The sequence below is a fragment of the Canis lupus genome, chromosome 3 (genome assembly GCF_003254725.2).
Source record: "Canis lupus dingo isolate Sandy chromosome 3, ASM325472v2, whole genome shotgun sequence".
NCBI lineage: Eukaryota > Metazoa > Chordata > Mammalia > Carnivora > Canidae > Canis > Canis lupus.
In genome coordinates this window covers 2,419,521-2,447,335 of record NC_064245.1, presented here as the reverse complement: position 1 = coordinate 2,447,335, position 27,815 = coordinate 2,419,521, and the positions used below count along the sequence as shown (strand labels likewise).

Genomic DNA, 27,815 nt, shown 5'->3' with positions numbered 1-27,815 from the left:
CCAGTGTTTGCCTGCTGGTGACACGCAGTACCAGGCGACAGAAAGAGAATGGCTCGTTGTAGAGCCACTCGGGGGTTTCGAACAACAGCCCCGCTGCTCGGCGGGGCCTGGGCCGTCTTCTCTCTCGTCTCCACCCAAGCTCTGCTCCTGTTGGGGGAGCAAAAGGCGCTGGAGGCCCAGCTGGGGTTGGGGGGGGGCGGGGGGATTGCTGTCCACCGCCCAGAGCTGCCGGACAGACGGATAGAACCGAGCCTCTTCTCTGAGCTGCTCTGGGAAAAAGACATGGGAGCCAGATTGTGAAACATGGTAAGAAAGAACCAGAAGGGAATAATGCTCCAGTATTTCAAGAGCAAGTATGTCTAGTTGGCGGGGTTATGGTTATTAAGGATTTTTTCCCCTCTGTATATTTTCCATATTTTCTAACCAAAACCTATAGTTAATGTAATAACCTTCAGGGTTTTTGCTTTCTTTAAGATTTTATTTATTTATTCATGAGAGACAGAGAGGGAGAGGCAGAGACACAGGCAGAGGGAGAAGCAGGCTCCATGCGGGGAGCCCGACGCAGGACTTGGCCCTGAGCTGAAGGCAGACGCTCAACCACTGAGCCCCCTGGGTGTCCCCATCATAACCTTTAAGAAGATAAATGATAGAAACACACAAGTAAGCATTTTCTGGCAGAGCTGCCAAAAGACAGAGCAGGACTTAGAAACATGCATGCACATGCGGGAGCTTGACTAGGAGGGAACAGGCCTGAACGGGCCCCATCAGGGGTAATGAGATTTCCTTCCTAGGAGATAGTCAAAGAGAGGTCAGATGACTCCCTTGAAGGGGACACAGTAGACAAGATAAAACATGTGCTTGGGGAGTCCATGTAGGACCATGCTACCCAAAATGGGGTCCGTGAAGCGGGCATAAGCATGTGCTGGGAGCTTGGGTCCCCACCCCGAGCCACAAGAATCACCTGGGATGTATTTAAGCGTTTGGCCTGGCTCGAACCTGGGGCTTCCTATTCAACAGTGCTACGCCAGGGGCTGCCATGTTTAGGAACCCCCAGACTAGACGACCTTTCGAGCGCCTGCAAGCTGGAGAGTCTGAGAATCCCAGCTTCCCAACCCCAGGGGGAAGGCCGTGCCCTCAGAACCAGTTGCTCACTCTTACCCTAAATGTCAGAATCCTGCCAGCCATAGCCACCGTGGGCCTCCTCTGCTCGTGGGGCACATGTGGGGCTTTGATGCTTGCTAGGCGGGACAGCTAGCCTCCACTCCCCTCACAATGTTTACTGTCTTCTCATCCTGCCCCCCTTCTTTCTGTCTGTGACAGTCCCTCACTCATGGGCTTACTTACGACTTCCCTTCGCATGTTTACTTCTACTTCAGTTCCATCTTAAGGCAAATCTGTTGGAGCAGGAACAAGAGCTACAAGCTTAGCCCTGAGGTCCAGGGGAAGGGGGTGTTTAGTTATGTCTCCCCCCTCGTTCACGACATTGGAGGGGGTCATCCTACTACTCATTAGAGTCACAGCGGGGCAACACAGAGTACACATGTTGCCCCTTAAAGTGGAACAAGTGCCTTCCTTCTCTCTTGCTCCACATGACTGTTCTTGCATCTGGTCCTGAGTTATGATTGATTCCTTTTCGTGGTCTACCCCAGAATCTCCCTAGAACCCAAAGGAAGCTAGTCATATTTGAGTACTTATCCCGTGCTGGAAACTGTTACTTGGTATCATATTTAGTCTTTGCCCTCACATTAAGGAAAAGTTATTAATGGTCCCATTTTGCAGGTGAGAAGAATCAAGGCCTAGAAAGATTAAGGAACATGTCCAACGTTGTACAATTGTCAAGAGGTGGAAATATGACCCCAGAGCAGCCTGATCCCAAATGTCTAACGTTCATCCCATTGTCCCATCCACTAACCTAAACTCCTGTTGGCAGCTGGGTGGCCTGGGCACCTATTAATTCTTGTCAGTCTAGCTCCATGGCTTTAGATAATCCTGTGTAACAAGATGGAGAGATTTTTGTCTGCCCAAATTCCAAGGCTGAGGGACTGTGAAAGACAAAGCAACCTAGCGGGGCCATGAGGTCACACGTCTTCAGAATGCTATAGAGTATGACACAGCAGTTCTAGCGAAAGGGCAGGGTGGGATGGCTAGGGAACAGGAAGCTGCGAGGTGGTTCACCCTTCACGGACTTTGTCATCTATCTCTCTCACTGGACTAGAAATTCTAGGGAGGTAGGAGTTTCGTCTTTCTATCACCACTGCCTCTAAAGCACTTACGATAGCTACTAAAACATGGTAGGTGCTCAAGAAATGAATGGCTGGTGATTGCTCCTTGCCCTCCACCAATATTCAGTAAAACTACAAAAATTATGGTATACTCTGTGCGATTGGATTTCTTGTGAAAGTTGATGAGGGATGAGGTACTGCACTCAGGTTAGAGCCGTGGTTTCGTGAGGACATGGAAGCAGGTGAGCCATAAAACAAACAAACAAAAATAAGTCTGGAAACGTATAGTACTTGTGGTATGAGTTCTCAGTAATCAGTCCCTAGTTGTGCGGGTGGACATTTGAGGAAAGTTTACCTAAATCTCAGAGGCTAGGAAACGCCCAAGTGACTCCTGAAAGACTTCAAAAGGACGAATGCTCCAAATGACACCTATGTTCTTCTTAACTTTTAAAAACCAACCAACATCCTCCCCCGGAATGTCTATTGGGCAAATACCAAGAGTATCCAATATGGGGACAGAAGCAATTTTCTCTTGGGCACTAGGTCTCAGTTTCCCCGTTGTCCCTACTGATGCTCATGCTTCAGAAAGGCTCATTTAGGTCAGTGGCTGCCTAACTCTGGTCCATGGGGTCTCATACTCAAATGTGTGTTGTCTCTGGTGACGCATAATACCTTGAACCCAAAGAATCCAGGACCTTGACATGGACATTCAATGTCCTCTGGCCTTTGCTTGGCTCCTGCAGTCCTGACTGACGGTCTATCTGCCCACAGCTGGGTTACAAAGCGGTGCTGGGGCTCAAGGGTGCAGGCTGCAGATCTGTCTCACAATCCTCACCGCACCAGGCCCGCCTTTGCCCAGGCCTAGGAGCGGCCCAGGGCGGGTGCCGCCCCCTGCATATTCTTCGCACGTCCTGTGCACACACTTAACACGTGCTCAATAGATGTGGCTGACTGAGGAGATATTGGATTAGTCTGATTTTTAAAGTCCTGGTGGGCAGCAGTTGTTATCACTTAACCTGACTCTAGGTAGGAGAACACTGAAGGGATGGTGGAAGCTCTAAATTTCCTCAGTTATGCCTCTGCATAATTTCTGTGCTATTGAGTTTTCTTCCTGCACCAGGGGTTCTACCTTCACTTAAACTCAGAGAGACCTCAGTAAAAAAAACAAGGTTATAGACACACATTCGAGAGACTGGAAAGACAGTCCATGACTTTGAAAAAGGAAAGAAGTTATTCTTTTTCTTCCCCCTTCTGATATCCTATATAATAGGCACGTTGTGATGACAAGCAATAGCAATGTTAATGAGATTAGGTGTAAATGATTGACTATTATGGACGATTACTATGGTTATGGTGATTTGCATGGCTCTACTGTTGACGTCTAGCAATTAAAAGATTCAGACTAGATTTTAACCGTAAGGTATGGGGTATTAAGGAAAAAATTCACATACGGGAAAGCAGTAAAGAGCAACTGAGTTTTTAAATGATGGAAGGCATGCCTGCCGAGGAGCTCTGCAGAATTTACTTACGGGTGGGTGCGGGATGCCCGCAAGCATGGCAACGTGGCAGAGGGTCCTGGTGGTAACAAACTGTAGAGTGAATGAACACTGCTTTTCCTGTTGCAGGGACAGAAGGGGGACATTCCTGTCCTCAACCTGCACCATCCTCATCCTCCACCTTCTGGTGCCCCATGCCCTCTTCTACTCTGAAATGCCCTCTTCCCAATTTGCTCTTTCCGTCCCTGCGGGCCTCCTTCCTCTCTCTCATTCTTAAAAGACAGCTGCTCTCCACACTATTCTCAGTCCTCTGTTCATTTCTTCCCGCACCTTCCTTCAGAGACCTGACTCACTCTCAAGGGGTCAACTACCACTTTTGAGCTGCTAACTCCCAGACCTTTATTTCATCCCCTAGTGCCTCTTTGTAGGCAGGGGCACACATTGCCTACTTGATTTTCTACTTCATTTCCAAATGATGCATTGCTTAAAGCTCAGCATGCTTCAGAATGAACTCGGTCCAAGCTAGCTCCTTTTCCTAAAGTCTCTCTTTCCAAGTACGGTATCACCATTCCCTTAATTCCCAGCTGTCCCTCACCCTCTATATATAACCAATCCTCAAATGCCTTTGATGTCCACAATTCTCCCATCCAGCCCATACATTCATGCTCATTAGCCCCTGCCACACTTTGGGAGCTTAGCTGTTTTCTGGACTATTAAAATGGCCTCCTAATTGACCTTCTTGCCCTTAATCTCATACTGCCTCCTTCCATCCTAAAATCTGCTGTCAAACTACTTTTTCTTCAAATGCTGCTGGGTTTCATTTCCTTTACCCCGAAAGTCTTATGGCTCTTCATTATTCATTGTGTAAAGAACAACTCATGCAATCATTCACTGAGAAAATATTGACTGAGCACCTAATATGTGCCAAGGTGGGATTCGATGGTGTGCAAAATAGAAAAGATTCTTATTTTTGCAGCTTTTGAGAAGGTAGGCAATAAACAAGCAAGTAAGTAAGATACTCTGGTCCTATGAAGGAAATGAAATGCAGTAATGGTTGAGAGTGAGTCGCTGGATGGAAAAGGAATTACTTTCACAAGCTGGTCAAGGTAGACTGGAAGAAATGACATTGATTGAAGACCTACATTATGAGCAGGACCTTGGCACCTGGAGATCTGGGGAGAAAGCATTCGAAGTAGAGAAAACAGCAAATACAAAGGCCCTCAGGAGGGGAAGGTGAATTTTTTGTCATTCCTGGCCCTTCCCATGTTGAGCCAAGCTAGCTTTTTCGTCTAATCTCATATAACAACTCCACATGATAGTCATGTTCCAGCCAAATCATCCCTCCTACTGTTCTCCAAACATGCCTTTGTGTTCCAGCCTCCATGTTTTTCTCCATTTTTCCCTTTCATGTGGAAAGCCTTCCTTTTTCCTATGATTATTGAAATCCAACAAACTCCAGTTAGGACCCACCCCTTCCATGAAAACATCACTGATCACCCCCAGCAAAAGTCCAGTTTTTCCTCATTGAAATCTTATTGCATAAGTTGGAACTGCTCACATCTTACTTGCCACATCTAGATAGAGCTACAGGGGGCTGCACTCCTGGAAAAGGCATGTAATTTGAAACACGTAAGATGAATCTGAGTTTTTTCATGGAGACTGTGTCATGATGACAGTTATTCTCCTAGTCAAGGACTTGATCACTGGAATAGAAAAATGTTGCAAAACAATAAAATTGAGGAACTCTAATAAATCCATACGCTATCTCAGAGCTCTTCAGACTTTATTTTTAAGCCCCCTGATAATACATACCCATACTTTCCACTACATAAAGCATAAAAACAGAAGCAGTCTGGTTGAATCAGGGAAAGGAGACCCAGGAAACATCCTGCTCAGCTTCTTTGCTCCCTGCAAGAAAGGTCCTCCATCTCCACCCCTCATTTCCACCCCCTTGAGTCCCTGAGACCTTTGTGGAACCGTACGGCTCCAGGAGTATGATTCAATGATGCACAATCTTACCCAACCTACAGCATATGTAAATCAATTAAATTACCCTCATATTTTAATTCTCTTTAGAAGAAAGTTAATGGAGGTTTGAGGATGCAGGCTTCAGGGCAGGCCATTGTTATCAGGCTCACAAATAGGAAATGGCCAGAGTAGTCACAGGACACAGTTCCTGAGGTCCTATCTCCATCTACTTTTGTTTAGCTGACTCCTCATTTTCTTAAAGTTGCAAATTAGGTGTCATTTATTCCCAGAAACTTCCCCTGACCCCAAGCCCGGGTTATATTCCTCTGATGTGATTTTGTATCTCACCCTGCACTTTACTAACCACAGCTCCCTACTGCAAGTGCTCGGTACACATTAACTGCGACAGTAGCTCCTCTGTTCTGCGAGCAGCTCCATGTGAGCAGCCACTGTGCCCTTCTGGTTCACTGCAGAACTCCCAGTGCCACCAGTGCATGGCACAGGGTAGGTGCTCTCATAATCTGTTGAATGAATAGATGGATGATTGGACGGGTGGATGGGTGGAAATAGGCAAGGAGCAATTCAGGGCAGGAGAAGACAAAGAATAGGGCATTACCAATCAGAGCTCATCCACGTGCAGGCACCCAGATGCCAGTAGACAGTGAGCAATCTGTTAGAGTCTTAGGTGCCCTATATTGTGGTGCTGCAGATGTGTTTACCTTTTCTTCTAAATTGTAAGCTTGTGGGGATCCCTGGGTGGCTCAGCGGTTTAGCGCCTGCCTTTGGCCCAGGGTGTGATCCTGGAGTCCCGGCATCGAATCCCACATCAGGCTCCCTGCATGGGGCCTGGTTCTCCCTCTGCCTGTGTCTCTGCCTCTCTCTCTCTCTCTCTCTGTGTGTGTCTCTATGAATAAATAAATAAAATCTTAAAAAAAAATAAATTGTAAGCTTGTTGGTAGGCTCCGACAGTGTGTATCCATACCCCTTTAGGGAACATGCCTGGTAGCCATCCCCTTTTCTTTTAGATTATTTATTCATGAGAGACACAGAGACAGAAATATAGGCAGAGGGAGAAGCAGGCTCCATGCAGGGAGCCCGACGTGGGACTCAATCCCAGAACCCCCGGGACACGACCTGAGCCACCCATGCGCCCCATCCCCTCTTCTTTTAACAGTCCCTTTTGGCAAGTCCTCCTTGTCAGCTGGGTTTCATCATGGACTGATGAAACTCTGAGCCTCAGAGTGGGTCCTAATAGCTTCAAGCCAATCAGCATACCCTGTTCCCAGGAGCCTGTAAAAAGGTATATAACTCAGAGACAATGAGCTGTTACCAGCTTTTTGTTGGGGGGTTCTGGAAAGGAGCTGCTCAGCAGAGAAGTCCCAAGCACAAAATTTAGCCCTAGGCTGGATCAGTCTTGGTCATGTGGCCGTCTAGGTGAAAAGCCGTCTATTACTTAACCTCTCTGTATTTCAGTTTGTTCACATGTAAAATGGACAATGAGATCGTAGAAGTAGGGATCCCTGGGTGGCGCAGCGGTTTGGCGCCTGCCTTTGGCCCAGGGCGCGATCCTGGAGACCCGGGATCGAATCCCACATCGGGCTCCCGGTGCATGGAGCCTGTGTCTCTGCCTCTCTCTCTCTCTCTCTCTCTGTGTGTGTGACTATCATAAAAAAAAAAAAAGAGAGAGAGATCGTAGAAGTACATGCATATCCATATATGCTCCCTAATACAGATCTACTCCCACCTAGGTGTCTATAGCTCCAAGGCTGCTGAGATGGAGATTAATTACTTTGATCACAGTGAATATTTCACAACATACATACATCAAATCCTCAAGTTGTACATGGTAGGTATATACGGTAAGGGGAAAAAAAGGAAGAAAAAAGGCACCTAATACATGGATCAGTAGATAGTAGCTGCTTTTGTTTTCACTGTTGCCATTGTTTTTTTATTCCATAGGCTACGACAGTAAATAAATATGAGGCTTTGGGCTGCAACCATCTTGCTGCCTCAAGGGAAGCCAGCCAGAGGGTGAGGCCAGCACAGGAAACAGTGAAGCCCGCGACTCAGAGAACTGAGCCTCAAGACCTGATTTGAGTCTCTAGACTAAGCCCTGTCTGAAGCCAACCTTATCCATAGACTTCCAAAGATGTGAGCTGATGGATTTCCTTTCTCATGGAAGCCATTTAGGGCTGTATTTGCTATTATTCGGAGTGAAAAAATTCCTTACTGGCTCCCTATTCTGCAAGGGAATAGACAACTTTTTGACTCCGGCAGTCAGATTTGAGTGTGTTATATCATTTAACCTTCGTTATGACCTTTAAGATAGATAATGTATGACAAGTTTATCCCCTGTGGATGTGGAAACTGAGGCTTATAGGGATCAAGTGATTTTTCCCAAGGCCTAGAACTAGGCAGGGGTGGGTGTGAATCATCCAGCCTGTGAAGCCAAGGCCTGTGTTCTTGTACCATAACCTTTACCTCTCCCCAAGGGAGAAAGAACAGATAAGACCCCAAAGAACAAGTGCTCCTTATTCAGGTACTTGAAAAAAAAAAAAAAAAAAACTTGGAGTGAAATTCAATTCTTCGTGATTTTGATACTGCCTCAAGTATCATACCGTAAGACCCAATCTCAAGGACAAATGCTAGCTAGCAACCAAGTATTTAGAGAATCAATAATCTAATTTTTAGAAAAGGAATTAACACCATAGTTAAATTTTTAGGCTCAGATCTCATTTTCTTAGAGCTACCTTGTCAGCTGAGCATTAAAAATAGAAAAGATGACGAAATTAGTGTGTAGAACTTTTTTCCTTTCTTTTTCTCCTTCCTAACTTTTAACCCCAGGCTCTGGGTAGGTGACAATCCTAATTAGGAAATGATTTTCTTTCAACTAATGGTAGGTGGCTGCAGTCTTACTAAAGGTTGTAATCCACAGCTCAGTATCAGTACCTTGGGCCAAAATTTTATGCTGGCAAATGCTCCTGTGGTGAACTGTGATTGTCCTGTTTTTAATAGTTAGCACCCTCTTGTTCTCTGTAGAGTCAACCTCTTGTGAGTCTGTTCATAAACTGTAAGCAAGAAATTTTAATTATGAAGAAAAGTATATAGATTCTGAGCTACTTTATGACACACGCTCAGCACACACGATTCTTCACCTGATGATGGAGGGCCCTCCTTTGAGAGCACAGCTCTTCACCATATGCTGGGTTGAAGGTGGCTAGTGATTAGGAGGGAAGGTGGTGGCAATTCTAACCCTCCCATGAAAGAGTTCCAGGATTTCTGCTGCTACCGTTTTGCGATTCATTATTCTTGCTGTCACTTGTAATATTTCATTTTTACAAAAAGCACAAGTTGCAAGCCCTCGTTCATTGCCAGTGTGAGTCTTTGACCCTGCAATATCCCCAGTGAGGAAATGATCCTTAAAGTTGGTTTCAGAACTACAAAGGTCATGAAACAAAACATACAGATAATTTTAAAAGTGATAATTTATAAAAAGAAGTATTGATGGAAGAAAAAAAAAAGAAGTATTGATGGGTGCATCTTTTCTAGGATGTGTAATTAACTCTCTCAGCTCAGATTATGTTTGGTGCTAATTTTATCTATGTTGTTCAGAAGAACCGATTTTGCATAAAAAGGCAAAAGAAGAGGAACAACCCTGCCCTTGAAGTCACTTTGGGGCATTTAGTTGGAGGTAAACTGGAGAATACTTCTAGCAACTGGTCGATGGATATTTTTACCTTCATCAAAATTCTTTCCTCTTTCAGCACAAAGATTATTTATCAAGTGAGGTTTATGGCGGCAAAAACTCGTCGGGGAGGGTGTCTGGGGTGCTTCATGCCCTTGTCTTACCAGCGTCTAGGACAAGCCACCTCCCAGAGAGGCCCTTGGAAGAGGGAGCCCCGAGGTGGGGTCAGCCTTCCCTCGGCCGGGCTGAGGCTTACACCCGAGGGGTGTGCACCACACGCAGCCTCACACTTCGGAGGCGGTTCCAGTGCAAGTGAGAAACGGTCAGGTTGTCTCCTGATCCGCTGTGCACACTCGCTCAACGGTGATGGTGAATTCCTTAGGTCGCGGCCCCTGGACTCCGGCTGGGCCAGCTCCTCTGTGCTGGGATGAAGGCACCAAATTAGACTGAGTGCATGAAAAATTCACAGCAACCACAAGCCAGGGTTCTCTAATTCTTAAGACACTATCAACTTTAAATACTCTGATGCCCCCATAGTTAGCTCGCTTATGCTTTTGTCCTTATTGAATTAACTGCCTTTTCTCTTATATTGTCTCCCTGCACCTTATGGGCCCCATCTGCCACCTGGCCCTCCGGCTTGCCGGGTAGGGGAGCAGCGGGGTAGCCAGGTGGCCTTCTTTGCCGGACAGCGGTGGTGGGCCCTTTGTCGCCTGCCTCGGTCTCCCCCATGGTCTCCTTTGGAAGCTCAGAGTTTGTGACCAGAGTCGGGCTATGGGACAGGCTCCAACAGGGGAGGTGCATCCCTCCCCTTAGCAGGCCGACCTTACAAAGAATCCCTCAAACTACTCTCAGTTCTCCACCTTAGGCTCAAGCAACCCGACATGCAGGCCAGGAGGAGACCGTGTCAGGCTGTCCCCCCTGCCTCGGCTGTAGGCACGACACACGTCCAGCCTTCTGGAGAGCCAGCCGTTCGCCGACTCCACCAGTTGTTGGCCAATTCCTGGTAGGCCCCCCCTTTACATTCTTTAACCCCTTCTTCACCCCCAGCCCAAGCGGCTGCTTCCTCTCCTCCCCTGTTGTGGTTTTTGGCATCAGGTCTAGTCATCCTCAGCATGAGACAGAGTAGAGGGGATACACAAGATCCAGGAGGGAGGGTGAGTCATCAAGTACCTTGAAGCTGAAGTATGTTGCCAAAAATCTTATTTTTCATACTGTGAAGGTCACACAGACCGCCCCCCAGTTAATCCCAAGCTATCTTAGCACATGAGCATATATCTCCGTACACGTCCAATTAGTGCAGTGACAGGCTTTGCATATTTCCGCTGCTATTCTTCAAGTGTTTCTATCTATTTTCATTTGTAACTGTCCCATTTTCTTGCCTGTGTTATTTTTTTTCCCTCCATTTGAGGGGCCATATCTTCTATTTCATTTTAATGCCCTAAATTCTCTACAAAGAGCCCTAATGGACACTCTTGGCTGCCTTAACAAATAGCTTTGATTCTCTGGCGCCCTGGGCTTTGCCCAGGAAGCCTGCCATGTGGAGGTGCCCCCTTTGACCTTGAGCAGAGCTCTAAATCCTAGTCAGCTGCATGTTCTCCTTTCATCATAAAAACGCTGCTGCCAAGGAGTTGTGGCCCAACACAGACTCAGGAGTCAGACCCCAAATTTGACCCTATTGTCGATACTGAGAACAAGAGGACTGCCAGTCACACCCTGGACACTGGTTTTCTAGCTCTAGGGAAACCGTGTGTGAGTGAATAGTTCGCTGACATAGATTTCACCACTCTCCTCCTCCGAGAAGAGAACACTTGCCTGACAGGCTCCTGATGAAATTCTTTTTGTCCCTTTCTTGTATTCTAAAAAATAAAACCAAGGCCATCCGCAGAATAATGACATCAAAATAATACTAGGCTGGTGAATGAGTGTAATGAATGCAGAGAAAATTGCTGGCAATTAAGTCTGAAACACTGTCCCTGTCTTTCTAGGCATAGCAACGCCTTTCCAAAACTGCTTTCTTCCTCCTCCATCCTGCCCAGGTTTTTTGAGGACATTTAGATAGTTGGTCATTTTAGCCTTTGCTATGCTTTTTCCTTGTGATTTGTTGAGGAGTTTGCTGTTTGCTCTTTTAGTGTTGCAGCTCCTTTCACGTACTGGGATTTTCAAGGAGGATGTGAATGATCCCATGGAGGACAGCGTTTCAAAAGCTCCTAAACTGATAGATAATGATGACACTAGGGTGAGTCAGTAAACAGAGGGAGCTAAAACTAAGCTCAGGGTTTGGGGAAAACTGGCATTCAAAACTTGATACAGGGGTCTGAGGTCATGCGATCAGGCATTCAGAAACCCAACATGTGTTATACTCCATGTGAGAGGATGAGGAATACAGTCTTGGTACAAATGGCATCAGGTTTCATGATGGGATTATTGGATTGGATATTTTATTTTGACCCATTATACTTTGTAACTAAAGTGTCCAATGATGGACCTTATTGATTATGAGATAAGCACTGTTAAAGAAAGTTGGAGACACATTTCCTTAACTCTGACTTTGTCTTTGGATTAGGCTCTTGAGCTTCATTGGCTGTTGATCCCGTGAAAAGTGACGGAAGCCCAGAGTCACGGTTTTCTTTTTTTTTGTTTAGAAGAGTATTGCTTTCTCTCTGCACCTCACTTCCAAATTTCAGTATGATTACCTCTCCCTTGCTTACATAATCTTAAAGGGAAATTCAGCCTATATTTATGAGAATCAGTTCCCCCAGTAAGGAGGAAAGTCAGACTTACTCTATGTTATCCAAGGCCAGAGAGAAGGAGTCCTTTTATAACACTAATCTTGAATCTACTTTAAACCTCATTGCTCTTTTTTTCAACGTATGCTGATATCCCTTGACCTACCTCGAATTACTATATTTTTGTTTCCATGCCCTTACCTACTTTGACGTGCTTTTGATTTTTTTTGATGCCCCTAATGTTTGAAATCATGCTGAGAATCTTTACAATTTAATAAACAGAGAAGTATAATATATTTACCCTGTCCCTGTAGATACTCAGGTCTATCTCACAAAGAAAATGAATTCATCTCTAAGGTTCAGGGCTTCCCAACTGCTTCAAAGTCATGCACTCATATGCATTGATGTGAATATGTACATATACATACAGGGCTTAAGAAATAGAGTCCCCTGCACTGCTGCAGCTGGGTTCTGGACTAGTGAAAACACAGCTGGGAATTCTTTTCAACTCATAATGGGCTCTACTCCAAGCTGCAACCATCACACTGCTCATTTTAAAACACTTATTCAACTCCTAGGGAACATATATATTCCTGCAGGGTGTAGTGGGGAAAGAAGAAGGCAAAATCCTGCCTGTCCAGGTCTAGAGGGCATGAGCCAAATTCTCCTGAGGGATGAGTTAGAGCAGAAGAGAGAGCCTGGCATTTTCTTCATTTGTTCTGCATTTATACTCTGGCCGTAGCTAAAGTCAATATTAAAAACTGGCTATAATATGTGTTGGGAAATAGAACTCCAATAAAAAATATACAAAAAATAAAACTATAGGTGGGAGGAGAGGGGGGAAAAAGGTAGCTTTGTTATTTGGTACTAAGAGTGATATCCCAAATATTTTCCACTGCATTTCCATTGCAAAGAAAAGATTCAATCAAGAAAAAACAGTTAAGGGACATCTGGGTGGCTCAGTCAGTTAAAGGTCAGCCTTTGACTCAGGTCATGATCCCAGGGTCCTGGGATCCAGGCCTTGTTGGAGTCTGCTTGCTTTTCCCTCTCCCTCTGCCCCTTTCATACCCCTCTGTTTGTGCTCTTTCTCTAATAAATAAGTAAAAATCTATTTTAAGAAAAAGAAAGAACAGTTAAGTTAGTTTGAAAAGTTCCCTTTTAAAGGGAACAAAAATTTGGGGCACCTGGGTGGCTCAGTGGTTGAGGGTCTGCCTTCAGCTCAGGGCATGATCCCAGGGTCCTGGGATCGAGTCCCACGTCTAGCTCCCTGCATGGAGCCTGCTTCTCCCTCTGCCTGTGTCTCTTCCTCTCTCTGTGTCTTTCACGAATAAATAAATAAAAATTTAAAAAAATCTATTAAAAAAAATAAAGGGAACAAAATTTCAAAGACAGTGAGGGTTAAGTAAATCCTATGCTAGAACCGACACACACAAACATCAGGCTTTAGAACAAACTCCTATTCTTAGAAAGGCAAGATGTTCTCAATATAGCAAAGGATTCATCCATAAAATGTCCTTCCCCTCCCTAATATATTCTGTTTAATTATAAAAGCAGATGTCAGAAGGGGTTTACAAATGTTATTTTTTGCTCCGGATACTTTAGTGTCTATCTACCCAGGTCTCTCTTCTTTTCTGACCATGCCTGGAGTCACTGGTCAGTCATACTCACCAGCTTTTTAGGGAACAGCAGCCAAATTGGGCAGTGTGCATGTGGATATATGCATAAAACTCAAGTATTATTGTCAGCACGAAACTTTGAAAGGATGAGAAACTGGCTCCCTGCCCTGTCAGGACTTGCAATTGGTCTGTTGATGCATAAACTTTAGTTGGAGGAAAATAGGTCCTCTGACAATAATTCTGAACGTTAATTTTAAGTGCTCTCCTACAGATTTATTTAACTTCCAAAAATACCATGCTTCAAATTAATGGTCCATTTGTTTGAACAGAATGGATGCAAAAATGGCGAAGATGATACTCCAACTCTCAGCTCAGGGGCAGGGCACCTGGTTACCTGCTAGGTTATCCGGGGAAGGGAGAAGAATGTATAAAGAAGCTAGTTGTCAACATTCTTCCTCCAGAAACAGAGATCTATAAGTGACTGAGCCAAGACAAGTGATAACACTTTTTAAAACATAAAAAAAGAGATGTGTTTAGAGTTATCTTTTGCTAAATTTACATTTAGATGACTTTACAGGGTTCATTTTATTTTTAAGAAATCTAATGTCTCCCCACCTATTGTCCCTGGTCTCCAAAACTGAATAGGAGCTTATGCTAAGAGCATCATTTCCTTGTCATGATTTAGGAGTGATCTTTGATTTAAAAAAAAAAAACTGCTCTTTATTCATTTACTCAACAAATTTCTATGAGTGCAAATTACTGGGCAGGTTTCTGTGGCAGATGTTAATGAAACAGCAGGGAGCGAGTTAAGACCCAGTCCCTGCCCCTACAGGGAACTTAGGGTCTTGAGGAGAAAGACAAGTTAACAGGTGACTGGCAATAGAGAAGGATAAAGATCAAGGTTAATAGGGTACTTGGGAGCACATGGGAAGGAAACCCAGCCCAGACACTTAGGGAAGAGGTTAAGGGATACTCTCTGGAGGAATGGATGGGTGGACTAAGACCAGAAGAATTAGAAGTTATGGAAAAGGAACTCAAAGTTGGAGCATGTGGGAGAATTTTTCAGGAAGACCATTTGTTCATTTGTGGCTGGCAGCAAGGAGTGAGTTTCCCATTAACTAGAGCAGCCAAATTCTCATCATTGCTTTTGTTCACATTCTCCAACGTAGGAGAGCTCAATAATGAGTAATTCCACAGAGTAGGTAAATATGGAAAATGACTTGGTTTTGAACTTGTACCCATGGAGGTAGGCACACCAAGGGGCCATTCTGTCTTAGAACGGGATTTCATGCAGGAATATTATTGCTTGTTCTTTTTTTTTTACGTTGGCATTTTATTTTATTTATTTATTTATTTATTTATTTATTTATTTATTTTTAATTTTATTTATTTTATTGGAGTTCAATTTGCCAACATATAGCATAACACCCAGTGCTCATCCCATCAAGTTCTTGTGACTGTTTTTGCCAACTGGCAACAATAGCCTGTAACTTTACTTTTGAATGTTACGTAAATTCATGTGGTTGATAATTCAAAAAGAACCAAAGGTGGGGGCACCTGGGTGGCACAGTCCATTAAGTGTCTGCCTTCAGCTCAGGTCATGATCCTGGAGTGCAGGGATCAAGCCCGCGTTGGGCTCCCTGCTCATTGAGAGCCTGCTTCTCCCTCTCCCTCTGTCCTTCCCCTGGCTCGTCCTCTCTCTCTTTCTCTTTTGCCCATTCACTCGCTCTTTCTCTAGAATAAATAAATAAAATCTTTTTTTTAAAGGGCAACATTTGATATATATATAAATATAAATATATATACATATGTATATATAAATATATATATATATATATAAATATATATTTCCTCAACAGTAGATGATGATTATTCCTAATTGGTAAATTAATCCCCCATGTTTTTTTAATGGTTTCAGTGTTCTGTTTTACGTACTATTATATAGACATTTAGGTTTATCCAAGTTTTTCTTACAAATAATTCTCCAGCAGTAACCTTGTTCATTCCTGCAGGTTAAATTTCTGGAAGGTGAATTGCTGGATCAAATGTTATGTGCATTGTAATTTTGTTTGATATTGACAAACTGTCATCCGTAGAGCTATGTCAACTTATATTCTCATCAGTAAATGTACAAGAGTCCATGTTTCCCCACAGTCTGTGTAATTTTTGGGTATTTACCATATGATAGACTTTTAAAATGATATATCAGATTAGTTTTAACTTGCATTTTTTCTATTATAAGTGAAGTTGAGCATTTTCCTCTTTTCTAAAGAGCTACTTACATGTCTTTTTTTTGTGAACTGTCTTTACATAAGACAGTTATCCCATTTCTATTGTTTTGAATTTACTATTTGTTTGAAGGAGCTCTTTGTATAGAGAGACATGATATGTATGTCACACAGTTTTCTTTCACACTCTTAGTGTGGGCCTAAATACTTTTGGGGCCCAAACTTATTTTAGGTTATATTCCGGCGTGGTAAATGAGGGCTTGGGCACCAATTCAAGTGATCTAGGAAATTCAGAAGTACTTCCTAAGAAATATGCTGACTTGGATTTCAGATACTCTTGCCCTTCTATATAAAGAATAGGCTTTATTTTCATCATAAAATATCCTTACCCACTACTCATCTACATGGTTTTCAAAGCCAGTTAATTAGCAGTGACAAGACCATTTCATTCAGGCCCTTCTAAGGAAGTAGAAATTTGGTGTGCTTAATACCAGTTCCCACGAAGAGCTGTTCAAAGGTCATGTCCTCAAAGTGTGAGGTGTGATAAGGTGTAGGGCCAACGCTAGTCTAAGTTTGGTCTGTGTGTCACTTGAGACCTCAGGATTACTCATTAAAATCACAGCCCTATAATCCCGTAAAGACCTGCCTCCATTGCAGTGATAGTTTCATGGGCATATACTCACCTCTAAACACATCAAGTGGAATACATTAAAACATAGAGGATTTTGCATGTTACTTATACCTCAGTAAAGCTTCAATAACATAGTTTTTTAAAAGCTGCCTTTAATTTGTCATCAAGCACAAGAATTTCTCTCAGAATTTGCGCCAGGAAAAAAAAAATCTGTTTCCTAAAGCACTAATTTGTTCCCTCCTTCTAGGGAACTAACGTTTGAATTCTAACCCCACCTCCAAACTCTTCTATTTAAATGCCTTTAATTATCGTTCTTGCTATTTATGATTAATTTAATTCTTGTGGAGGAGAGGTGATCTAGCTAATTAATAACCAACCAATTTCATTAGCATTTCTCAACCCAACTTGTACATTAAAATCTTCTGGGGAGATTGAACATCTCCTTATGTCCCAGACGATTCAATCTATCTGGAGGTGGGTCTATTTAGAAGCTGCCCAGGTGATTCTGATGCTCTGTGAGGCTGGAGGACAAGTGAACTAACGGAACAGGTCAAATTGTAGAAGCAGAGTTGAGACTGTCCAGTGACATCATTATTTCCATTCTCTGTATGATTACTAAAACTAATAGCAAATAGCTATTATATTAACACTCCTAAAAACAAAAACAACAACAACAACAACAACAACAACGAAAAACACTCCTAAGTTTGAAATGACATTGGGTCCACTCTCCACTGAGTTAGCATCTCTCCCTCTCTTATTCACCCTGGAGTGCTGGAAAGGAAGGTTCATGAGGTATTTTTCTACAAAACAAGAACATTTCCAAGACAATCTGACTGAAGAGCTAATATTGCCCTGAGCTTTCTGAGGTGGGAATTTGTTATTTCACCCTCCCACTCACAAGGATCATATCTTAACAGCTTTGTGCACTCAGCGTCCTACACCTTGCCAGGCATATAGTCTGTACTTAACAAATGTTTGTGAAAGGAAAGAAGTCTTAAGTTTACAATTGCTGCAATTACCAGGAATACACTGAACACTTCATAACTGTCTGTCATTTTATACTGCATTTAATCACTTAACTAGAAAGCCTGCTACGAAAATGAACTGGTCTTTAAAAATCACCTAAGTCAATATTCTATGAAACAAGCATGGAAGTATACACAGAATAAAGACAGTCTCAGTAACTCTGTGTACACTCTGTCCCACCCCATATATGTATTTATCTGTTTTATCTCCTCCTCATCTGTTTGATGTTCATCTCTGAAGGAAGAAAGTGAAACAGCATGGGAGGAAGGCTTTCAGAAAGGAAGAGATGTAGTTGGAGAGAGAGATGGGGAAACGAAGTACAAAAGGAGAGGGACAGAAAAAGGCACAAAAGTACAAAGTAAGGGTTAGTTCTACACCATATGTAAATAATAGGTGAAAAGTTGAAAATAACGTTCATGAAATTTTTCTATAGGAATTGACCCTTCTGATAGAGGTCAGGGAGGGGGTGAAGAGAGCAAGAGAGTAATAAAGGGGCCTTGACCTATAGAAAGGGAGCCCAAACCAACTACACAGATAGCCTATCACTTAAAGCCACTTACCCTGGCATCCCTTCCATTATTGCTCCACAGCCCATCCCATCTGCATGAATTCAGTAGAAGTTCACTAAGACATCGTGCTTACGTGAGGATGAAGAATATATCAAGACGATTGCAATAGGAATTCTGTCCTCGGAAATCTTATGTCTGTACTTTCAAATATAATTTAAAAAAGAAAGTAATATTTTCTGTAAAAAGGTACAGAAAGATCCATTTTTTTTTTCCTGTATGCAACTGGTACCCTCTTTGTTTGGCCGTGAACACACTGCCACTGATTCTCCACTGACTCATTAGCAACCCTTTTGATGTTTCCATTTCAAAGTGGTATTATCTCTAAATGTCTTAACTTCCTAGAATCAATGTAGTGTGCCTAAAAGGAAGTAACTGGTTATCCTGAAGTGATGGACAAGATATCTCCCAATTCCTGAATTCCACATAATTATCACTAAATAGTGTTTTCCTACTGACCAGACGTATCTGTCATAGCTCTAGACTGCTAAACACACAGCTCTTGTCCTTAAGGAGTGGATAACCTCTGTAGGACATTGAACAATAAATGAACACACATATGTATTGTATATATATGATGGAGTCCCCTGATTATTTAGAAGAACAAAGTAAGAACTGACCTTTGGAGGCTCTTCCAATCAGTTGGAATATAATACAGCAGAGGTAGAGCCCGGCTTGACCCCGAAGGAAATCTCACAAAAGAGTTGGGATTTTAGTTGATGCAAAGGATGGAATGGAGTTAACTTCAAAGTGACAGAGTATCCCAGTTAAATGAAATAAGATGGGAAGGCTCATGATTGGGTGGATGAAAAAGAAGGGCCCCCTTTTTAAATCCTAGATTGAAATAACATCTGATATATTTGTAGTATGTATAATTTTGTCATTTTATGATTAATGATAGACTTGGAAAGAGCTACTCTTGGGTGCATCCTAGGAAGGCACTAAGAGAAACTTGGGAGATGACGGGAACCTATTATTTTGTTGTGTGGCAATTATCTTTCCTCATTGTCTGAAGGAAATAGACCTCTATGGACAGTCCATTAGGAAACACTGATTCTGAAGTGGAAAAGGCCAGGACGTAGAGGTCTTCGACTTGACACATTCTGTACTTTGGTACTTGTTTGCTCTTTGCTTAGTTTCAAGTGAAAAATTCCTTTTGAAAAAAAAAAAAAAGAAGAAGAAGTGGTGCTTTTGTTTCAGCAAACCAGTGGCCTGGAGACTGACGGATGGGTCTCCATCAGCTCAGCCAAGGAGCAAGATGGGGCTCAAGGTACACCAAACTAGGTGATTGCGAGAGGAGAAGACACTGACTTCTCTTCACCAGGGTCTATTCTTTGCCAAATGTCCAACACTAAGCTGACCTGGGCTCAGAGAGGGAGGAAAAGCCTAAGAGGAGGAATTAGAGGAGACTGGTTCATCAGGGCACCTTGGTCAAGGATATAAGGATGACAGGGTAAGGAGGTGTAGGTGGGCTCTGAGAAGTTATTGTCAAGGAGAAAAGCAACATGGTCAAGGGTGGGGGGAGACATCCTCTTCGCAGCAGCGCGAACCTTTATGAAGCCGTCTCCTAAGGCAGAGCATGCAAATCCCATGAGCTGCTGCCACGAATCTGGCCGAACTAGCTCCTAGCACTCCACAGCATCCTTGTCATGGTCAATTTGGTAAACCAGGCGGGGACTGGAGCCACCATTTCAAGGGCCTCATAAAGTGAAACTGCATTATAATTTCAGCAGTGTTCAGAGAAACTGAAGGTCTCAACAAAATGAAACACTGGGACCACAGACATGAAGCTCTATCTTCCCTGCAAACAGCTTAATAGCATATAAAACCAACCTTCCTTTCTGCAATTAAATCAGGACAAGATAAATGTTTCTATTCTTTGACGTAACGGCCTTGGAGCACCTTAATGGAAACACTCTAATAAAAGTTTATCTCAAATACTGACCTGAACCTTAGCATGGGCTGCAGGAAGAATGGTGAGCAACAGTTCTGAGCATTCAGTCTTATCAAAAAAGAACCTTCTGTGTCAAAACTTGGCAATGAGGAAATCGGGATGAATTGTGAGAACTGTGGGATGAGAAAAATACAATGACATCTGGACCATGCCCCTTCCCTCCAGTCTCAGAGAAGTTATTGCTAATCTCGTAGGCCAAAGGTCTTCTGAAGACCTGATGCCTCCATTGACCCATGGACAGCGGCTGGGAGAGGAATAGAAGGGCCTCCCGTGTCTCCTTCCCTGAGAGCGCGTGGAAGGGATACTTCTCACACTGGAACCGAGCTCTTTAAGGATAAAATCCCTTTTTAATCTCTGAAAGAAAGGAAAAGGAAAATCTCTCGGCAGCCATTAAGGAAATCCTAAGATGTGCTCAGAGAGAAAAACGCTCCCAAGGAATGCACCTCTTAGCACTGGATGGAAGCCTGGCTGCAATTCCCTCGCAGAGTTTTCCATTTCCACGGGAATCGTGGAGAGATTCCAGGCTTTGCCTCCCCTGATGACTGTATTCCACAAATTTCGGACCCAAGTCACATGCACATCCCACTCCCCGGCCCCGGCCCCTTAGCGGGTAACTAGGGACTCACTGATCCTCATTTCAACCAGGGCAGCCAGGGGACAGGACGGTGCTTAAAGAACAGGAACAAACAATAATTAAGCCATCTTAATCCAAAAGAAGCTATTAAATTGTGCTACGCTGGGCAGTCATTTTCATGCCCACAAAAATCATTTAGTGTCTCTAGCTTTATCTGCTGAAGGGGAAAGCCAGAAAAGAAACCGATGCTGTGATTTTTATGCTTAAATCTAGAAGTCAAAAATGGAATTCAGTTGCTAAATTCATTTCCTATTGTTCACCTTGGCTTAGAAATACCATGTTGTGGGCAGCCCGGGTGGCTCAGTGGGTTAGCGCCGCCTTCAGCTCAGGGCCTGAGCCTGGAGACCCGGGATCGAGTCCCACGTCGGGCTCCCTGCATGGGGCCTGCTTCTCCCTCTGCCTGTGTCTCTGCCCCCCCTCCACCCCTCTGTGTCTCTCATGAATAAATAAATAAAATTTATTAAAAAAAAAAAAAAAGAAATACCATGTTGTACTACTGCTGGGAAAAGCAATCTCTTTAAACAACAGTTGCTGTTTGTAGACTTGAGAAGCTCACCCAGTGGTGAGTCGATGGCATGGACTTCCCAGTAAGGCCCTGCTGGACGTGGTCTCCGTTGGAGTCTCCATCTCCCAAGCTATGAGCTGTACGACTTGGGCAAGTTACATGGCTCTCAACATCTCAGGTTTTTCACTTGTAAAAGTGTGTTGGGAGGAGGAAGTCAGATAATGGTTATGGGCGTTGGTATCTGGTACTGGGAAAGCACTCCATGACTGCTAGATGGTGATCGTAGTGCTGCTAAGCCCCTCCGGCCAAGGGGATGTACACTAGATGGAAGTGGCCAGGGCTGAAATAGTCAACGTACCTTCACTTTTACTTCCCTTGTTCCACTTTCTGGGAATGAGAGAACATCAGTGAGGTTTTGGAAAAAACAACAAAAAAAAAGATCCATTTTTTTTTTCCTGTATGCAACTGGTACCCTCTTTGTTTGGCCGTGAACACACTGCCACTGTGAATAATGAAAATTCTATAATGTTTCACTCAACTTCTGCCTCTTGGCAGCCCTGACCAAAATCACCCTGCAGCTGTCATTTACAACAGGGATGCCCAGCCAGTCTCCTGCAGCCACCCTGCCGCGAGGGGCAGCTGCTCAAGAGTATTTCAAGCAGGAGAGTGACAGAGCCAGATGCTATCAGGAATTCCTCAATGAGGTCAGAGCATTAGAAAACGGTAAGCCTTGGCTCCCCAAAAGGATGGGGACTCCTGCTTCCAACCCATGCGAGGCAACCAACCATATGATCTTCCTGAGATCTTGTTAATCAACAACAAAGGCCCAGATTCTTTACGGCGCTTGGAGAACGGCAAAATCAGGAAACCAGCAAAGCACAATGAGAAAGTTTCAAGGGAAGGTGATCTGTTACAATTCTTTAAACCTTGCCTGTAGGAGTTCAGAATTTTAAAATGCAATTATGTAAGTGATGATAACGCATAATTTGAACTTGCATACGACGGTTCCAAGCACATAATACACATTCTGTCCTTAAAATGCTCTGGATTCAATAACCTATTTGGGGAGTCTAAGATCTTACTGTTTTTCCCAAATTCTTCCCCCACTAGAAAGGGAGAGATGCTCAGGAAAACATTTTTCATTTGTTGTTTGAGAAATGCTAGTTTCTTGGGCCACCAACAGGTGCTACACAAATATGTCTAAACCTATCTAAGATAAAACTAAATAGGATCCTTTATCACTAAACCTCCAGAGCTCTTAATGTGGGGATGTACCCTGTATACAGCATTTCAAAAACATGTTTGATGAGGGCATGGGGGAGTGTAATGGGAGGGCATAGTGAAACAACTATAGGAACATGTTTTCTCTGCAGCATACTTTGGGAAATAAATGTAGCCTCAGACTATAAGCGTCTTGAGAAGAGGGACAATATTCTCATTTTTCTTTATTACACCTAGGCCCTAACACAATGCCTGATGAAAACATTTGTTAAATGAATTAATAAATGCTAAAGTGATTCTTCATTATTCTTAATAAATGCTAAATATTCTTATTATTCCTAATAAATGTTAAAGTACTTATTGATAAATACTTTTGCAGCACGGAGGAGAAAATAGTTTCTGGTCAGGCCGAAAGAATGGATCCTAAGATGTGTCACTTGATGAAGGCCACAATCACTTTTATAATAAAATTGAGTAAATGGAGTAATATCAGAGTAAACTGAGACTAATTCAGAAAAAGAAAAAAAAAGACACTTATGTGTCAGGGAATGAGAACACAGTCACATATCTATAAAACAGAAATTATTTCAATGCAGGAAATTCAATAAATGATGATTTCTGCAAGAGTCCTATAGACTCTTTTACCTGCCTGTGTTCTGGTGATGGGAGAGCTTGACCTAAAAGTCAGCCTTGCCCTAAGGCAGGAGACCTCCTTGTCCATCTTGTCTTGTTTCACCTGCAGCACACACAGACGTTGAGGCAGTTTCTGCAGGTGTGACTGCTCCATAATCCCTAGTGAAGAGATGCCAGTGGGAGGAGAGGAAACTGAAGGAGGCCCATTTCTCCCTCCGCGCCTCCCTTAGATGCCCCGACACACAACAGGCCCCACATCACACACCTGCCCGCCGCTGTCCCGTGTGCAGCTCTGCCCTGACCCACATGGCGGTGTGAAGACCATCTGGACCACGGCTTGAAGGCAGTGTGGATAACGAGTGCCCCATAGAGGAGCTGCAGAAATGATCACGAATCCCGCATCAGCTGCCAGGCCGAGGCCGCCAAGCCGAGCACCTGCTCCCCACAGAGACTTTACAGGGATGCTGGAGAAGAGAGCTGAGGACCTGCTTATACCTGGCAGCATACTTGATACAGGGAGATATAATTTTTCACCTCTCAGACAGGAGGGAGATCAAACGGTTTGATAATCAACTATGCTCCCTCGTTTTCTTAAGACTGCATATTGTTTATCCTGAGAAGACGAGGCTAGTCAAGAGTTTCTGGTAGACTGATACATTATCAGGCAAAAAAGGTGTTATTTGGGGGAAAGTAAGATAATTACGTTGCTATTCTTCAGAGTACAAAAAAAAAAATAGCTTTAAATCTCTGGCAGGGTATCTATAATCTAGTATCTCCTCTTCCTATGCCAGCAGCTGCTGCATTTTAAGTGCTTTCCTAGGGATTCTACTATGTTGCCAGAAAATACAATTACTTTTCAGTTACTTCAGAAAACTTTTAAACAAACTGTCGGAAAATGTCAGAATCCGAAATAAGAATCTGCAAAGAAACTTGTTTCAATCACATCCATTTTGGCTGCAAGGTACAAGCTTGGTGATTCCATCTTGATAGATTGTGTTTCATTTGCCTTGTAAGCACCGTGTAATTTATGTCTAGGGTTGAATTCTATCAGTGGAAATCTGAGCTCTGTGGGATCTACTGTCGGGTTGCTCTCTGTAAGTTACCATGTGAGGCCTAGGATCTGTCTTCTGGTCGAGCCAAGTGTTGTTAGATTGGCAGCTTATGGAATGGAAAGGACAGTCAAGTCCCCAAATTGATCTCATATAATTACAAAGTGACAGTGGGCATTAGGGACTTCTAGCAAACCTTTATAATTTCTGAAATGACTGTAGACTTCTATTTTAAAACTAGAAGACCAGCATCCTTGATAAAGTAAAGGGCTATGCTCAAAGGGTCAGGTGGTCCCAAGCCCTTAGCTGCTCTCTGCAAGGGAAGCAAAACCTTTGACTGACTGCCTACCACGTGCAATTAATACGATTTCAAACGATCACCTTGATGATCCTATTCAATACTCCCACCCCCGTACAATGTTGGAATTTATCCTCCCCATTTTCCAAGATGGGACATTCAGATGGTAAGAAATTCATTCATGTGACATAAGTCATACAATCAACATATCATGTGGCAGAGCCAGGATTTAAGCCAGATCTGTCTAAATGCACAGTTCGGGCTCATTGAGTGGAAACTAAGTGACCAAAAAAGACTATATTAATTTGATAAGTTCATTAAGATGGTATTTGAGATGCTTTCAAACTATTCTGTCCAATACAAAGTTATCAGAACAGTTTACCAACTTTCTTATTATGCACACCTCTAATTGTGGACCAGGCAAGAGGAGAAAGTGTAAAGGACTGTTTTTGTGCCCACAATTCTTGTACATTTTGAAATGCAGTGGGATGGAATCTAGGCAGCCTCCACAGAAGACCACCTTGGAGATAGTTCCATTGGCACTGGGAAAATGTGGCCCATTCAGGTGAAGCCCATCTTCCTCTTCCACACGTTACCATCTTGAAATGGGGTGGGTTTCTCTCAGTCTCACGGGTCCTCACCGTGAACTGTCTCTTCCACCAACTGGCCCGTTCACCTTCTAAGAGCATGGACTGTTTAATTTCACTATGAGTGGAAAACAAACACTATCTGCAAGGGAAGAATGTATCCTCCTTGTGCCCTTGGAGCTCTGGAGATCAATGGTGTGCACAGTGTTCAATAACAAGCCCAAGGCCATACTGGCAGACCTGAAGCTCATATCGCACTGGAGGCTGGGGCATCCAGCCAGAGGAGAAACTTGAAACATCTCAGAAGAAAGTGAAAAGGATGGAGTGACTCATTAACTCACACTTTGCTCACCAGCAACAATTGCTGCTCAACTGTACCTGGACCAGTTTAGTAAGAAACATAGTATATCCTCTTTTTTTTAGATTTTATTTATTTATTCATGAGAGAGAGAGAGAGAGAGAGGCAGAGACACAGGCAGAGAGAGAAGCAGGCTCCATGTAGGGAGCCCGACGTGGGACTCGATCCTAGGTCTCTGGGGTCAGGCCCTGGGCTGAAGGCTGCGCCAAACCACTGAGCCACCTGGGCTGCCCTATCCTCTTAAAGAATATCTCACTCTGACATTGCTGCCATCCTTTATTAAAGTATTTATTTATGAGACTTACTATTTATGAGACTTACTATGTGCCAAGTACTGTTGTGGGTACTCACTGGATATTCAACAATGAAAAAAAAAACAGTGAATAATCACTAAAAGACATTCATGAGAAGAAAGTAATACAAATTTGAGTGCATGCTTCAATTGCAATTACATATGATGTGCATACCTCATGTTAAAGAATGCAGTAGCAGATGTGCAACTTAAAATAATTATACTGCTATCCAGGTGACAGTTGATTTTTTAAAAGTTTTTCAACATTTTCTTTAATATTGGCTTTATAATGATTTTGTAATTTAAAGAAGGCACATGAATTGGAGAATGTTAAGTTAGACATGAGTTAACTTGTTTGAATTGCATTTTGTGGGTCTCTGATTCTTTAGTGCAGAGGTTTTTTTTTTTTCTCCCCTAATTTTAATTGGGAACTCAAATTTCTTGAGTATTAAAGCTCAAGATCATTTGGGATAAGATGGTGCGGCAATAAATCTATAAAGAAGAGAAAAATCCAGCTTCTAAAAGGAGCACCTACTAAATCTTGATGTTCATTTGTTATAATGTCACACTGTAATTCCCAATGACAGGGGCAAAAGGAAAGGAAGTAGATCCTATCAGCAAGATTAAAAAAATAGGGTTATGAATTAAAGTATATTCACATGTAGTTTTGACAAGTGAATTTATTATGAGATATAATTTTAGAAACATCATAGTTTGCCCAAAATATCCTACAATGTATTGTTTCAGAAGAGCCTGTGTGTATATGTTAGTTGTACTATTTAGCCAGTTGAACATTAAGTATATGTTATTGGCAAATAGATGGTGACAAACGATTGCACTGAAATATTAGTATCATTAATGTCACAGGGAAACTGCACTTTCTCTTCTTCACCACCATCTTTTCATCTGTCTGAATAGTAGTTTCTATTGTAAATATGGATCATCCTTGAAGGGACCAGGCTAACTCCAGTCACATTCAGGTTGTTGCCCTTTTTTGGTCATTATTTATCCAGTAGACGTTTTAGAGTACTGAGTCTTATTTATACATTTTGTGTTCAAGAAGTAATTAAATATATATTGTTACCACTAACTCATGTGACCAAGTTCTTGTTAGGAATTTGCAATATTTTACTTGATGGGATGAGCACTGGGTGTTATGCTATACATTGGCAAATTGAACTCCAATAAAAAAATAAATTAAAAAAAGGAATTTGCAATATTTTCTGATCGCCCAAGTACCTTCAAGCATTACATAAATAATTTTCAATTGAGCAGGTCTTCAGGAACTTTGATGCAGTAGCAAACATGACTTGTCATGTTTTTTCTTCCTCAGGTGGGCAGAGAGTCTTGTACTATCACTAAAAAGCAATCTGGTGATTCACTTTACTGAATCCAGAAAGAATTCAGCCTCATACTGTGGTTAAAAAAATAAAAAATAAATAAAATGCACGAAATGAGAAGCATCTCCGTGAGTAATTTCACACATGCTGCTAAGTACTGTAGAGTATTGCCAAGACTAGCCTTTAATCTCCATGGGAGACAAAACAGCTGTAAACTCTTATTTGCTGTCAAATGTCTTTTTCGGGGTTATTAGCAAAGATAGGAGATGAGAAATCCTTCCAAGTTACCTTTACTTTTTGACCTGCTTTTCTTATCATTACCGCTTTATATCTGTGGATGGCTCAAAATGTGCATATTTCACCAGGACCAAGCAGAATTATGAAGCGGGATTCAGGAGGCTTTGAATTTCTTAGTATTTTCCCCACTCTGCTTTCTAGATTTGCACCTATATTTCCTTCCAGCAAGTTTTTGGCACCCTGAACTCAGCTCCTGCCCTCTGTCCAAACTATTTTTTTTTAAGGATTTAATTTATTTATTCATGAGGGACAGAGAGAGGCAGAGATACAGGCAGAGGGAGAAGCAGGTTCCATGCAGGGCACCTGATGCGGGACTCAATCTCAGGACCCCAGGATCACTTCCTGAGCCGAAGGCAGATGCTCAAACGTGGAACCCCACAGGCGTCCCTGTCCAAACCACTTTTTAACAGTTTTAAGGACATAGTCTCAGCAAAATGCAGACCAGTGTGATCTACTGACCCACATTCATGGATCTTCATG

General features: G+C 42.9%; 1 protein-coding gene and 1 long non-coding RNA gene across 3 annotated transcripts in view; one reads left to right on the top strand and one right to left on the bottom strand.

The window, feature by feature from the left end:
• Window positions 1–27,815, bottom strand: part of PJA2 (praja ring finger ubiquitin ligase 2) — a 292,291-nt gene that overhangs the window by 230,052 nt on the left and 34,424 nt on the right. The window lies entirely within an intron of this gene.
• LOC112653289 (uncharacterized) lies at window positions 69–26,788 on the top strand. Its single transcript, XR_003132051.3, has 5 exons — window positions 69–306; window positions 7,435–7,532; window positions 7,646–7,837; window positions 10,237–10,374; window positions 18,192–26,788. It is a non-coding gene; the product is annotated as an uncharacterized LOC112653289 (long non-coding RNA).